General features: G+C 40.2%; 1 protein-coding gene and 1 pseudogene across 1 annotated transcript in view; one reads left to right on the top strand and one right to left on the bottom strand.

Moving 5' to 3' along the window:
- The window catches only part of KCNK12 (potassium two pore domain channel subfamily K member 12), a 60866-nt gene that overhangs the window by 31638 nt on the left and 13404 nt on the right, over positions 1–15824 (bottom strand). The gene's annotated exons all lie outside the window — the stretch shown is intronic.
- On the top strand, positions 13372–14833 carry LOC108391855 (zinc finger protein 277 pseudogene; annotated as a pseudogene).

Genomic DNA, 15824 nt, shown 5'->3' with positions numbered 1-15824 from the left:
CTCCTAAGCTCCACCCCAGAGACTATGATGGAATTGGACGGCAGGAGGGACAACCTGGCCATTAAGACTTTTAAAAGCACCTAGGTAATTTTAACATTCAGCTAGGGTTGAGAACTACTGCCTTGCCTGATCTTTGGCAGGCTTTAAATAATACTTCTAAGACTGGTTCTCAACCCTGCCTGAAAATTAGAATCATCGGGAGAACTTTAAAAAATATCAGTTCCCAGGGAGGCGCTCAAGATGGCGGCATGAGTAGGGCAGCAGAAATCACCTCCCAAAACCATATATATTCTGAAAATAAAGCAAATACAACTATTCCTAAAAGAGAGACCAGAAGATACAGCACAACAGTCAGGCTACATCTACATCTCCAAGACCTCAGCATCCCACAAAAAGGATAAGATAGAAAGCTGTGACCCAGTGGGACCTGAGCACTGGTGGGAGGATAAGAATTAGAGTGGGGAGGGAGTGGAAGCTAAATAACCAGCCCTAGTAATCTGCATCAGGAGCACAGATACACATTGCATAGTGTACTGGATATTAGAGAAATGGAAAAGTAAAATCTGAGATGGAGACTGTGAGCAGGTCCCTACAGCTGGCTGCCCTGGGACAAAAGAAAAGCGGGTGCTTTAAAAGTCTTAAAGGGACAAGGGTTTAACAGGTGGACAAAATCATCATGGCACACTCAGCCCAGCAGGCTGGGAATCTTAAGGAACTTCAGGAGTGCTAACCCCCTGGGTGGCAACACAGCTCCAAAGCCCCTCACGGTGATAAGCAGCCTGCCGTTTATTCTCCGCCACTGGCACTGCAAGCAAACTGGCTGACTTGCCATTGCTGTGGACCAGTCAGGGAGCAACCCCACCCACAGCAACCACACAGAATCTTCTCCCAGCATGCAGCTAATTGGGCCAGACCCAGAGGCTGCCGCCAGCACTCAGTTGCCCAACATAGACAGAGGAAGCTGGCGCAAAGTCCAGAAGGAAGGAAGGGGAGCCATTCTTGCAGGAGAACCCACACCTCTAGTCTACTGTTCCCTAGGCCATCCTGAGGATCCACTGCCCACAGCAGCTCAGGGAATTAACCCAGAGACTGCTCCCTGTGTGTGGGTGATGGGTACAGGCAGCGGGGAAGGGCAAGGTGACCAGCAAGCAGGAAGGGGCTTTGTTCTTCCAGCTGTCACATGCGCCACTTGCCAGTGATCATGTCTATTGCCATGAAAAGGCAGAAGAACCTGGTCTAGTCCAAAATCACACAAACAATGCCAGAGAGAGGGCCTGGCGAGATAGATATAACAAATCTTCCTAAAGTCATAACCATGTTGATGGAGCTGCATAGAAATATGAAAGAGCTAAGAGATGAAGTCCGGAGGGAGAAAACAGAAATGAAACAATCAACAGAAGAACTTAAGAGAAGACTGGATGAGGTGCAAGAGACTGCTAATGGAATACAAAGCAGAAAACAGGAATACACAGAAGCTGAGGCAGTGAGAGGTAAAAGGATCTCTAGGAATGAAAGAATATTAAGAGAATTGTGTGACCAATCCAAATGCAACAATATTCGCATTATAGGGATATCAAAAGAAGAAGAGAGAGAAAAAGGGATAGAAAGTCTCTTTGAAGAAATAATTACTGAAAACTTCCCCAAATTGGGGAAGGAAATAGTCTCTCAGACCATGGAAGCCCACAGATCTCCCAACACAAGGGACCCAAGGAGGACAACACCAGACATATAATAATTAAAATGGCAAAGATCAATGACAAGCACAGTATTAAAGTCAGCCAGGGAAAGAAAAAAGATAACCTACAAAGGAAAACCCATCAGGCTATCATCAGACTTCTCAACAGAAACCTTACAGGCCAGAAGAGAATGGCATGATACACTTAATGCAATGAAACAGAAGGGCCTTGAACCAAGGATACTGTATCCAGCACAATTACCATTTAAATTTGAAGGAGGAATTAAACAATTTCCAGATAAGCAAAAGTTGAGGGAATTTGCCTCCCACAAACCACCTCCACAGGGTATTTTAAAGGGACTGCTCTAGATGGAAGTACTCCTAAGGCTAAATAGATATCACCAGAGAAAATAAAATCACAGCAAAGAAAGCAGACAAACCAAATACTAACTAAAGACAAAAAATGAAATCAGCTATCTGCAAAACCAGTCAACAGAAACACAAAAGAGTACAGAATAAAACACCTAACATATAAAGAGTGGAGGAGGAAGAATAAGAAGAGAGAGAAATAAAGAATGATCAGACTGTGTCTATAATAGCATAATAAGTGAGTTAAAGTTAGATGGTTAGATAGTAAAGAAGCTACCCTTGAACATTTGGTAACCACGAATCCAAAGCCTACAATGGCAATAAGTACATATCTATCAATAATCACTCTAGATGTAAATGGACTGAATATTCCAATCAAAAGACACAGAGTAACAGAATGGATAAAAAAGCAAGACCCATCTATATGCTACCTACAAGAGACTCACCTCAAACCCAAAGACATGTACAGACTAAAAGTCAAGGGATGGAAAAACATATTTCAGGCAAACAACAAAGAGAAGGAAGCAGGTGTTGCAGTACTAGTAACAGACAAAATAGACTTCAAAACAAAGAAAATAACAAGAAATAAAGAAGGACACTACATAAAGATAAAGGGGTCAGTCCAACAAGAGGATATAACTATTATACATATATATGCACCCAATACAGGAGCACCAACATATGTGAAACAAATACTAACAGAATTAAAGGAGGAAATAGAATGCAATGCATTCATTTTAGGAGACTTCAGCACACCACTCACTCCAAAGGACAGATCCACCAGACAGAAAATAAGTAAGGACACAGAGGCACTGAACAGCACACTAGAAAAGATGGACCTAATAGACATCTACAGAACTCTACATCCAAAAGCAACAGGATACACATTCTTCTCAAGTGCACATAGAACATTCTCCAGAATAGACCACATACTAGGCCACAAAAAGAGCCTCAGTAAATTCAAGAAGATTGAAATTCTACCAACCAACTTTTCAGACCACAAAGGTATAAAACTAGAAATAAATTGTACAAAGAAAGCAAAAAGGCTCACAAATGCATGGAGCCTTAAAAACATGCTCCTAAACAATCTATGGATCAATGACCAAGTTAAAATAGAGATCAAGCAATATATGGAAACAAATGACAACAACAACACAAAGCCCCAATTTCTGTGGGATGCAGTGAAAGCAGTTTTAAGAGGAAAGTATATAGCAATTCAGGCATATTTAAAGAAGGAAGAACAATCCCCAATGAATAGTCTAAAGTCACAATTATTGAAACTGGAAAAAAAGAACAAATGAGACCCAAAGTCAGCAGAAGGAGGGACATAATAAAGATCAGAGAAAAAATAAATTAAATAGAGAAGAATAAAAGAATAGAAAAAAATCAATGAAACCAAGAGCCGGTTCTTTGAGAAAATAAACAAAATAGATAAGCCTGTAGTCAGACTTATTCAGAGAAAAAGAGAATCAACACACATCAACAGAATCAGAAACGAGAAAGGAAAAATGATGATGGACCCTACAGTAATACAAAGAATTGTTAGAGATACTATGAAAACCTATATGATAATAAGCTGGAAAACCTAGATGAAATGGACAACTTCCTAGAAACACACAACCTTCCAAGACTGACCAAGGAAGAAACAGAAAATCTAAACAGACCAATTACCAGCAACAAAATTGAAGCAGTAATCAAAAAACTACCCAAGAGCAACACCCCCAGGCCAGATGGATTTACCACGGAATTTTATCAGACATACAGAAAAGACATAATACCCATTCTCCTTAAAGTTTTCCAAAAAATCGAAGAGGAAGGAATACTCCTAAATTCATTCTATGAGTCCAGCATCACCCTAATACCAAAACCAGGCAAAGACACCACAAAAAAAGAAAATTACAGACCAATATCCCTGATGAACATAGATGCAAAAATACTCAACAAAATATTAGCAAACCAAATTCAAAAATACATCAAGAGGATCATAAACCATGATCAAGTGGGATTCATCTCAGGGATGCAAGGATGGTGCATTTGAAAATCTATCAACATCATCCACCACATAAACAAAAAGAAGGACAAAAATCACATAGTCATCTCCATAGACACAGAAAAAGCATTTGACAAAATTCAACATCCATTCATGATAAAAACTCTCAGCAAAATGGGCATAGAGGGCAAGTACTTCAACATAATAAAGGCCATATATGATAAACCCACAGCCAACATCATACTGAACAGCAAGAAGCTGAAAGGCTTTCCTCTAAGATTGGGAACAAGACAGGGATGCCCACTATTCCCACTGTTATTCAGCATATTACTGGAGGTCCTAGCCACGGCAATTAGACAAAACAAAGAAATACAAGGAATCCAGATTGGTAAAGAAGAAATCAAACTGTCACTCTTTGCAGATGACATGACATCGTACATAAAAAACCCTAAAGACTCCACTCCAAAACTACTAGAACTAATATCAGAATTCAGCAAAGTTGCAGGATACAAAACTAATATACAGAAATATGTGGCTTTCCTATATACTAACAATTGAACTAATAGAAAGTGAAATCAGGAAAACAATTCCATTCACAATTGCATCAAAAAGAATAAAATACTTGGGAATAAACCTAACCAAGGAAGTGAAAGACAACCCTGAAAACTACAAGACACTCTCAAGAGAAATTAAAGAGGACACTAACAAATGGAAACTCATCCCATGCTCTTGGCTAGGAAGAATTAATATTGTCAAAATGGCCATCCTGCCCAAAGCAATCTACAGATTCAATGCAATCCCTATCAAAATACCAACAGCATTTTTCAACGAACTGGAACAAATAGTTCAAAAATTCATATGGAACCACCAAAAACCCCAAATAGCCAAAGCAATCCTGAGAAGGAAGAATAAAGTGGGGGGATCTCACTTCCCAACTTCAAGGTCTACTACAAAGCCACAGTAATCAAGACAATTTGGTACTGGCACAAGAACAGAGTCACAGACCAGTGGAACAGAATAGAGACTCCAGACATTAACCCAAACATATATAGTCAATTAATATATGATAAAGGAGCCATGGACATACAATGGGGAAATGACAGCCTCTTCAACAGTTGGTGTTGGCAAAACTGGACAGCTACATGTAAGAGAATGAAACTGGATCACTGTCTAACCCCATACACTAAAGTAAATTTGAAATAGATCAAAGACCTGAATGTAAGTCATGAAACCATAAAACTCTTAGAAAAATACATAGGAAAAAATCTCTTGGACATAAACATGAGCGACTTCTTCATGAACATACCTCCCCAGGCAACAGAAAGAAAAGCAAAAATGAACAAGTGGGACTATATCAAGCTGAAAAGCTTCTGTACAGCAAAGGACACCATCAATAGAACAAAAAGGTATCCTACAGTATGGGAGAATATATTCATAAATGACAGATCCCATAAAGGGTTGACATCCAAAATATATAAAGAGCTCACACACCTCAACAAACAAAAAGCAAATAATCCAATTAAAAAATGGGCAGAGGAGCTGAATAGACAGTTCTCTAAAGAAGAAATTCAGATGGCCAAGAGACACATGAAAAGATGCTCCACATCACTTGTCATCAGAGAAATGTAAATTAAAACCACAGTGAGATATCACCTCACACCAGTAAGGTTCACCATCATCCAAAAGACAAACAACAACACATGTTGGCGAGGTTGTGGAGAAAGGGGAACCCTCCTACACTGCTGGTGGGAATGTAAATTAGTTCAACCATTGTGGAAAGCAGTATGGAGATTCCTCAAAAAGCTCAAAATAGAAACACCATTTGACCCAGGAATTCCACTTTTAGGAATTTACCCTAAGAATGCAGCACTCCAGTTTGAAAAAGTCAGATGCACCCCTATGTTTATTGCAGCACTGTTTACAATAGCCAAGATATGGAAGCAACCTAAGTGTCCATCAGTAGATGAATGGATAAAGAAGATGTGATACATATATACAATGGAATATTATTCAGCCATAAGAAGAAAACAAATCCTACCATTTGCAACAACATGGATGGAACTAGAGGGTATTATGCTCAGTGAAATAAGCCAGGTGGAGAAAGACAAGTATCAAATGATTTCACTCATCTTTGGAGTATAAGAACAAAGCAAAAACTGAAGGAACAAAACAGCAGCAGACCCACAGAACCCAAGAATGGACTAACAGTTACCAAAGGGAAAGGGACTGGGGAGGATGGGTGGGAAGGGAGGGATAAGGGCGAATAAGGGGCATTATGATTTGCACACATAATGTAGGGGTGTGTGCACGGGGAAGGTAGTATAACACAGAGAAGACAAGTAGTGCTTCTATAGCATCTTATTATGCTGATGGACAGTGACTGTAATGGGTAAGTGGTGGGGACTTGATAATGGGAGGATTCTGGTAACTGTAGTAATGTTGCTCATGTAAGTGTACATTAATGATACTAAAAATATATATATATCAGTTCCCAGTTCTGATTCCCACAGATTCTGATTAAATTGGCTTAGAGTGAAGTCTGAGCATCCATCCTAAGTTTCTCAAGTGATTTTAATACCACTGCAGCCAGGATTAAGAATCAGTGGTCTATAGGTGGAAAAAGCCAAAATTTGTATCTCAGACCCAACCTCTCCCTTGAGTTCTACACTTGCATATCCAACTGCCTAACATACAACCAACTTGAAGCCTGAGATATCTCAAAATTAATATTTTCAATTCTGAGCTTTTGATTCTTAAGTCCCTACTAATCATTCCCCTTCTTGATTCTACTCTAGCCTTCCTTATTTCAGTAAATTGCAGATTTATTCTAGTTACTAAGGTCAAAAGTCTTAGAGTCCTTTTTGATTCTTTCTCTTACACCCTATATCTGATCCACTTGCAAATCCTGCCACTGTATCTTCAAAACATATCCAGAACTTAACCACTGACTTCTGTTTCAGACCATGAGGGAGTAGCTGAATACAGACTTCCCTTCTACCATAAATAACTAGAAAACTGAAAAAAATCTAATGAAACAATTATTTTCAAGCACTGTAAAACAGATACTACAGGATTATGATCCCTGAGAGAAGGGAAACAAAGCCCAGCAGTCTCACTGAATTGATGAGACAGAGATTTGAGTCCAAGGAGGGTAAGGCAGCTGTAACAAAGGCAGTACTTGCCAGGATAGCATACTGGACAGGAAGGAACTGCCATGACAAAGAGCTCCAGAAATCTGCATAGGGGTTTCCCTAAATCTTTGGTTGAAAAACAGTCACTGTGGGTGTAGGGTGAAACTCCTCAAGACCAAAAAAACCCCCACAAAATCCCCCCTGCAACTTCCAGGAAAGTCAGTTTCCCAAAAGCTATCAGCGAAACAATTCCCAGAGCTTTCACAGAGCCAGGAATCACTTAAGTCCTCATCAACCGGGGTGCAAAGGTTTCACTAAATACATAGATATTTAGTAGAGACCCCAAAAAGGTGATGTCTTAATACTGTGGCTAAGCTAGTCTTTAAAAAAAGGCTCCTTTAGGTCTGCCTTTAAAAAGCTTAAAAACAAAGTCTGGAAAAGATCATGGGCTTGCCTATAAGTAACTTATCTGTCTGCTAGGACAAAATCCAACCCCTTCTAAGGGAGTACAACATAATCAAATATAAAAAATGTCAAACTCACAATAAAAATATTACCATAATAAAAAAATGATCAGACATGCAAATAAGTAGGAAGATGTAATCCACAAAGAAGAGAAAAATCAGTAAATAGAAACAGACCCAGCAATGCCAAGGATTAGGGAATTAGCAAAGACATTTAAATGGCTGTTATAAATATATTAAACATTTTCAAGGATTTAAAGGAAAAGATGAACATAACAAGGTGATAAATGTAAAAAATAAAGAACTAAGTGGAATTTCTGGAGATTAAAAAATATCTGAAATGAAAATTTCACTGGATGAAATTAACAGTAGAATAAACACTACAGGAAAAAAAAAGATTGAACTGGAAGACATAGCAATAGAAACTATTCAGGATGAAGCAGTGGGGAAAAAGAGACTGAAAAACAAAGAAGATAAGGTCCTCAGGTACTGAGACAGTATTAGGTGGTCTAACATATGGTCACTGGAGTCCAAAAGAGATTGTGGGGGGTAAAAAAAAGAATTATTGAAGAAACAGTGGTCAAAAATTTTCCAAAGTTGGTAAAATTTATAAACACACAGATCTAAGAGGTTCAGTAAGCCCCAAGTAGAATAAATACAAAGAAAACTATAGGCACAGCAAAATCAAATTGCTAAAAATCAGGGATGAAGAGAAAAGCAGTCAAATAAAAAAGCAGTCAAAGATGACTTAAAAGCAGTCAAAGATTAAAGGCACATTATTTACATATATACAAAGATAAAAACTTCAAACTTCTTGTCAGAAACCCTGCAAACCAAGAAATTATCTTTAAAATTAGTTTAAAATGTTGAAAGTAAAACAACAAAAACCCTTCAACCTAGATTTCTATACCCAGTGAATGTATCTTTTCTGAAAGATATTCTGAAAGAGCCAGTTACTTCTCTTTGACTCTGCCAATCATATTCTGGTCTAAGTCATCATCACTCACCTGGAATATTTCAAAAGCCTCCTAACTGGTTTCTGTACTTACTCCCCTACAGTTTTTTCTTGAATAGTAGCCAGAGTGATCTTAAAATATGTCATATCATCTCATTTCTCTTCTCAAAACCCTCCCTTGGCTCCCCATTTCCATCAGAGTAAAATCCAAAGGCCTTGCCATGGCCCATAAACCCTACATGATCTTTTCTTTGGCTGTTGTTCTGACTTCACATTCTAACACACTCCCACATGACCCTCCTCCAAACGCTATTCCAGCTATGCTGGCCTCCTTGCTGCTCCTCAAATAAAGCATGCAAGCTCCTGCTTAGGGATCTTGGCACCTGCTGGAATAATCTTCCTCCAGATAGCCAGTCACTTCCTTATTTCACTCCACATTTTGCTCAATGGTCATGTCATCAGAGAGCCTTTTAGATCACCCTATCAAAAATAGCACCCCAATTTCCACTACTTTCTGTTATCTTCTTTGCTTTTTTCTTTTCTGACACTTGTTTGTTTACTGACTGTCTTCCCATTCAGTTAGCTCCATTCCCTGGGGATTTTGTCTGCTTGTTCAATCCTGTATGTAGAATATGAAATCCATCACACATGCACACACTGCATCAATACCTCAAGTTTTTATGGAGCTTCCAGTTATGAACTCCTTGATGCATTTTTGTGTCCTGTGCATAGCTCAAAGGGGCTGGGAGGGGCTTTAAATGTAGTGATACCACTCTGGGGTTGGACAGCCTGGAAACATTACAAGGAAAAGATCCATGACCTTGATATGCTGGTTTATTTGATAATATTACATAGCGAAGTCGGGCCTCTCCCTGCATGGTCTGCTTCATCTCCTTTCTCCTTCTCAGACCTGGAGAGGGTGGTAGGGTCAGGAACTGGGATAGAATTAATCAGAGTATTCAGCTCCAAGTCTGCAGCTAGGGTGACCTTCAGCTATAAACAGCTCTAAAAGAAGTTTTATAGAAACACATTTAAAAAGAAATAAAGTGGGGATTTAGTTGGAGGTGAAGGTGATTCTAGGGAAACAGATGCCATGAATTAAAGCCAGTGCTACCTACCAACCTCTGTTGCATTCTTGCTACCGTTCCCCAGTGCCTTTCTCATCTGCAGAGTACAGGAGGCTGCCCTCAGCAATCTCTGAGCAGGGAGGGGAGGACTGCTCTGCTGAGCTCAGCTTTGGAGGAGGGCCTTCCCCTCTGGCCTCAGCCTTATTTCACTCCCTATCTCTTCTGTGGCTGCATATCTTATACTGCCTTCTTTCCTTTATTAAACACACACACAAATCTTTGGATGCCTCATAGAGATCAACGGGCCCTCAGCCAGCCCCTTTTCCTGGATCTTCATATGTGGCCTTGATGTCAAGAAGTGGGGAAAAACAGACAATAAGAAGACTGAGAAGATTAGTGGAGGTTGTGTTGAGTCATGTTGAGTATCATTCACTAGATCCTACCATTTGGCTCTTGAAAACATTTCTCACAGTTTCTCCTCTGTTCTTTTCCAAAGGCCACAGGATCCCTGGCCCCTATCCCTAGACCCCTCCACCCCATTCACTCTGCACATAAATGTGCAGCATCCTACAATGCCACATAAACAAATGAATGAACATTTATTGACCCTCAGCCTATTATGTGAGGGTCCTCCCCACAACCCTGCAAGGCAGACATCATTGCAAGAAAGATTTGTATATAGCTGCCAAGTCTAACATGCCAAATTCTGCTTTGTTCAAAATGTGTATACCAGCAGCTATAAAATAAAATTATAACCATCATAGATCATGAGGCACTTAGAGCTCATGAAGAAACAATACACATTGGCAATCCTTTTGAATGAGTTTGGAATCATATTGCAGTTCAGAGCTGAATATACAAACCAAGCACACATTCCTCAAAGATTTACCACCTACAGAGACATGTAGGCTCCCCATAAAGTGAAGGGGACAGCTGGTAGTGGGCTGATTTAAGTGTTGGAGGTAAAGAGCCAAAACAAGGGACTTTACAATTATCTGGTTGTTTCCAGGCAGTCAAGAGACTGACAATTTAGACTAACTAGATTGCCTGATTTAATGGCACACTATATAGTGACTAATTAGCCAGAATGCTCTTCTAAAACACTCATCATCACATTACACTCCTGCTTAAGAATATATAATGGCTCCTTATTGTTCCCCACACTGTGTCTAACATTTCAGCCTGGTTTTCAGGCCCCTCTAATATGACCTCAATCTGTCATTTGCTCCTTAGCATGCTGAAGGCAGGCTGGTCCTGACCTCACTCACACTGTTTCCCCAGGCCCACCTACCCTGCATCCCAAGAGGGAGCAACACACACACTGGAATAAGCAAAGGATCTGGGGTCAGAGACCTTGGCTCAGTGTGCAGCTTTGCCACTCACTGTGTGACCACAGCCAAATTGTTTATTAATAAAAGCACTAGCTTACAATAGAGTGCTTATTAAATGCCAGGTCCAGACTAAACACTTACATTCATTGTTTCATATAATTCTTCCAACAACCAAGTGAGATAGGCACTGTTAGTGCTCCCATTTTATAGAAGTTAACACTGAAACTTTGGAAGTTCATTCATTTGTTCAACAAACATCAGGTGCTGTGCTAAAATGGGAATATAGCAGTGGATGAGGGAGATTAGAACCCTGCTCTCACGGAGTAGGGAGTGGCCAGATGTCAGGCAACAAACAAACAAACAAATACAGGAACCAGATAATTTATGAAAATGGTACTAGCTCTAATAAGACAGAGAAGAGTGATGGACAATAGCTGGGGGTGAGTTGGGTAGTGAGGGTGGTCAGAGAATGCTTCTCCAAGGGGTGACATTTTAGCTTTGATCTTGAGGCTTGAATGTGGCTGAGAAGTCAGCCATACTAAGACTCAGGGAGCAGTGCTCCAAGAAACAGGAACAGCAAGTCCAGGTGCCCTGAGGTCTAGTAAGTCCAGTTTGGCTGTAGTGAACTGAGCAAAGGGGACAGCAGTACCAGTGATGCTGAGAGGGAGTAGGGTGAGACCACACAGGACCTTGCAGGTCATGGTGAGGAGTCAGATTTCCTGCAATGGGAAATCACTGAAAGTTTTCAAGCAAGGGAATGACTTGATCCGATTTATAAATTTTAAGATCTCTTTGGCTTCTCTGTGGAGAAGAGGTTGTTAAGATACAGAGAGGAGCCAACATAAGATTGTGTATCAGCGATACTTTAATTAAAAAAAGAAAAAGCTACAGAGAGGAAGCTGGGGTTGGTTAGGAGACTGATTTAGTTGCCCTAGCAACAGAGGATGGTCGCAGTCAGAGTAGACCAGTAGCGATGGGCATGAAGATGAATGGATGGAATTAGAATGTATTTTGTAGACAAAACTGACAGGATTTGCTGGTGGATTGCATATGGTAGGTTGTGGAGCAAGAGGAATCAGGACAGTTCCTCATGTTGGTGTCATTTATTGAAATGAGGAAGACTGGGATAGGACAGGAATCCAGAGTTCCATTTTGCTTTTTTTTAAGTTTTGATACATATTAGACATCCACATGGAAATGTTAAGTAGATAGTTGGATCTATAGCCTTAAAGCTTAGTGTAGAAGACTGGAGTTATTTATCTGGAAGTCATCAGCAAATAGATGGGGTTTAAAGCTATGGGATGTGATGGGATCAGAATATGCCAACCTAAAATATGCAACTTTGGCATAGGACTGTTTTGATTTGAAGGCAATGGAGAAATATTTTAGATATCTGCCTAAATACAGGGTATAAATTTCCCTTTTTGAAGGTGTTTCCTCTCCCCTCAGCTGTACCAGAAAGAGTAGAACTCAATGTCCAGAGACACTTATCACTCTGAGACTGCACAAGATTGAGTCTCTTACAAACCTTACTAACATAACCCTTATCTTTCATTAGTTTCCCTATATATTTACCTTCCCACAATTTACCACTCTTAGGAGCCCAAACCCCTTTTCCTTTGTCTTATAACTTCTCCACAATTTATTACATTTTGTTAAAATGGTATATAAGCCCCTGGTCTAACTGTTTCTTTGGGTATTCAATTATTTTCTAAAAAGGCCTCCATATAGATATATAACAAGCCTTTCCCTTCCTCCTGTTAATCTGTCTTTTATCAGTTTAATATGCAGGGCCCCAGGAACTGAACATAAAGGATAGAGGAAAAAGATTTTCCTCCCCTACAGGTGAAATGAGATTGTCTGGAAAAAGTCCAGAGGGAGGGGCCTGAGGATTGACTATGGGGACCTCAACAAAAGGAGGTCACACAGAGGAGGGGTTCTAGCAAAAGAAACTGAGGAAGGCAGTCAGTAAGGATAAAGAAGAGCCTGGTGTCCCAGAAACCCAGACAAAAGAGGATTTCAAGAAGGGGGAATGGTCAACCATGTCAAATACTGCTGTCAAGAAGGGGGAATGGTCAACCATGTCAAATACTGCTGAGATGCTGAGTAAGATGAGGACAAGTAAGTCACCACTGGACTTGCATGAAGGAGGCTTATGGGGACCTTACAAGAGCAGACTCAGTGGAAAAGTGGGGTGGACTCTTGATTGATGTGGATCCAAGAGAGAAGGGAGGGGAGAAAGGGAGACATTGATTACTCTTTTGAGCAAAGAAATGGGAGGCAGCTGGAGGATGATACAGGGGTCAAGGGAGGGGTCTGTTAAGAAGGAAGAAAATATAGCAGTTTGCATCCTGATGGAAGACAAATCAACAATGTGAGGGAATGGGTAATGGAAGAAACAGAGTCTTCGAGAAAGTTAGAAGGGATGGGACCCAGTGAAGCAGGTATTTGAAAATGGGTGCTTCATTTGCTGTGATAAGAGAGAAAGCAGCTCCGTATGATGAGTAGATTTGAGGGTGTGAGGATAAGAGTCCCTGTCTGATTGCTTTTATTTTCTCAATGAAATGTGAGCAGAGAGTGAGTGGTATGGGGGACGGAGGTGGGAAGAGGGTGGATGAGTGGTGAACAGACACAGCAGGAAGTTAGTAGGAGGGCCTGCCAGTTGGAGTGTCCAGCTAGTACCCAGGGACATTGATTTAAAGTTGGACCAAGCACTTGAATCTTCTTGAGTTGCCTGCTTGGACCCTTCTAAGTGCACTTTTGTTTTAACCTAATAAACTCCTTGCTGCTTCTACTTGCTATCTGTTCTCTTGACTGAATTCTTCCCTTTGAGAAGACAAGGACCAAGAGAACACAATGCATTCAACATGTAACATTATCAATGTTTGGGGCTCCTATTTGTGTCCTCCTTGCCTAGGGACATAAAAAGAATAGAAAGATCTGTTCTTTTGAACTGCATGGCCAGAGAACATGCTTTCAACATTGGACTGCCAGATACATTGTAGACTACCATTAATTTCTATGTACAATATGGAAAAACCTTGACAGCTTGCTTGTACTGTGAGTAAACCTTAAGGGACAAAAATAAACTTAAAGATCATATGAGGAAAAGACAGCATCATAGGATCAATCCTAAGAACAGAGAATACAACCAATTTTATGTCATCAATTATTTGGAACTTGAAAAATCATGGCAAAAAGTTCAATAGGGAGATGATCAGGAGCTGCTAGACCATCAGGAAGATGACTAGTCTGATTGGGAAGAACACCCTGTCTCTGCTGTCTGCCTATTTTGTGAAAAGCAAGCAGAAACAATTGAGAAATTATGTGTCCACATGCAGGATGTACACAAATGTGATCTCCTCAAAATAAAGTCAGAACTTGCTTTACATTTCTATCAGCAAGTGAAACTGGTTAACTTCATTTGGAGGCCAATATACATTCACCAATGTAGATATTATGGTTGTCATGTGAGGTTCGAATCCCAAGCAGTCAAAGACTCACATGGAAGAAGGTAAACATACATCACTGCTTCCTGAAAGAAACACCTCGGATCAACCAGGGTATTGTTTTCCAACCTATGAAAATGACACTTTACTGTATATACTGTCTAATAGAGAAAGTGACCTGACAGCTCAGGAAGCAAATGGAAGTATTACTATCATCAGTGAAGATACATCTTAACTGCATGCCTTGAAACAAAACAGTATTTTTTTTATTAAGGTATGATTGAAATACATTCTTATGAAGGTTTCACATGAAAAAACAATGTGGTTACCACATTTACCCATATTATTAAGTCCCCACCCATACTCCAATGCAGTCACTGTCCATCAGTGCAGCAAGATGCCACAGATCCACTATGTGCCTTCTCTGTGATACACTGTTCTCCTCGTGATCCCTCCCACCATGTGTACTAAATATAATGCCCCTCAGTCCCCTTCTCCCTCCCTCCCCACCCACCCTCCCACACCCTTCCCCTTTGGTAACCACTAGTTCATTCTTGGAGTCTGTGAGTCTGCTGCCATTTTGTTCCTTCAGTTTTGCTTCACTGTTATACTCCACAGATGAGGGAAATCATTTGGCACTTGTCTTTCTCTGCCTGGCTTATTTCACTGAGCATAATGTCCTCCAGCTCCATCCATGTTGTTGCAAATACTAGGATTTGTTTCTTTCTTATGGCTGAATAGTATTCCATTGTATATATGTACCACATCACAAAGCAGTATTTTGAGCCAGTTGCTACTACATGAGCACTTGAAAAACTAGAAACTGCGACAGAGGCAGTTTTTCATGTTTTCTCTTATGAGGCAGACATGAAAGACTAGTTTAAATTTGAACATGAGCAAAAGGTTAATCAATGATGAAATAAAAATTTTTTAAATAAATGTTTTTTTACAAAAAATAAAATAGAAAAATACAATAAGGACTTCATAAATAAATAAGTAAAGTTGGACCAGGCAGTATCTTTGCATGATTTTCTCCAGCTACATTCAGCTGCTGGGGTGCAGGTGAAGAACAGGTGGAAAGCTGGCATTTTGATGGAGGCAGATTGCAGGTTGGGGTACAGCCCAGGGAAAGAGGAGCAAGCAAGTTAAGGGACTCAGCAGAGGGAGTATATCTAAGCTGGACTGGAAAATAAGTGAAGGCCCAAAGAAGATGATGGAAATATGAGATCAGAAGACTGCAGGTCATGAGGTCCAATATTATTACATTGGGGCCATAGAGCAGGAGAGCTGGAAGGATGGGAGGTGGTGGTCAGAAGGAGAGATGTTTGGAGTCAAAAACTTTGAAGGTAGGGCAGTTACTGGTTGTAGTAAGGATGTAGGTAGAACAGAGTAC

The sequence above is a fragment of the Manis javanica genome, chromosome 1, assembly GCF_040802235.1.
Source record: "Manis javanica isolate MJ-LG chromosome 1, MJ_LKY, whole genome shotgun sequence".
In the NCBI taxonomy this organism is placed as follows: domain Eukaryota; kingdom Metazoa; phylum Chordata; class Mammalia; order Pholidota; family Manidae; genus Manis; species Manis javanica.
The sequence above is the reverse complement of the archived record's forward strand: the minus strand, read 5'-3'. Positions and strand labels throughout refer to the sequence as shown.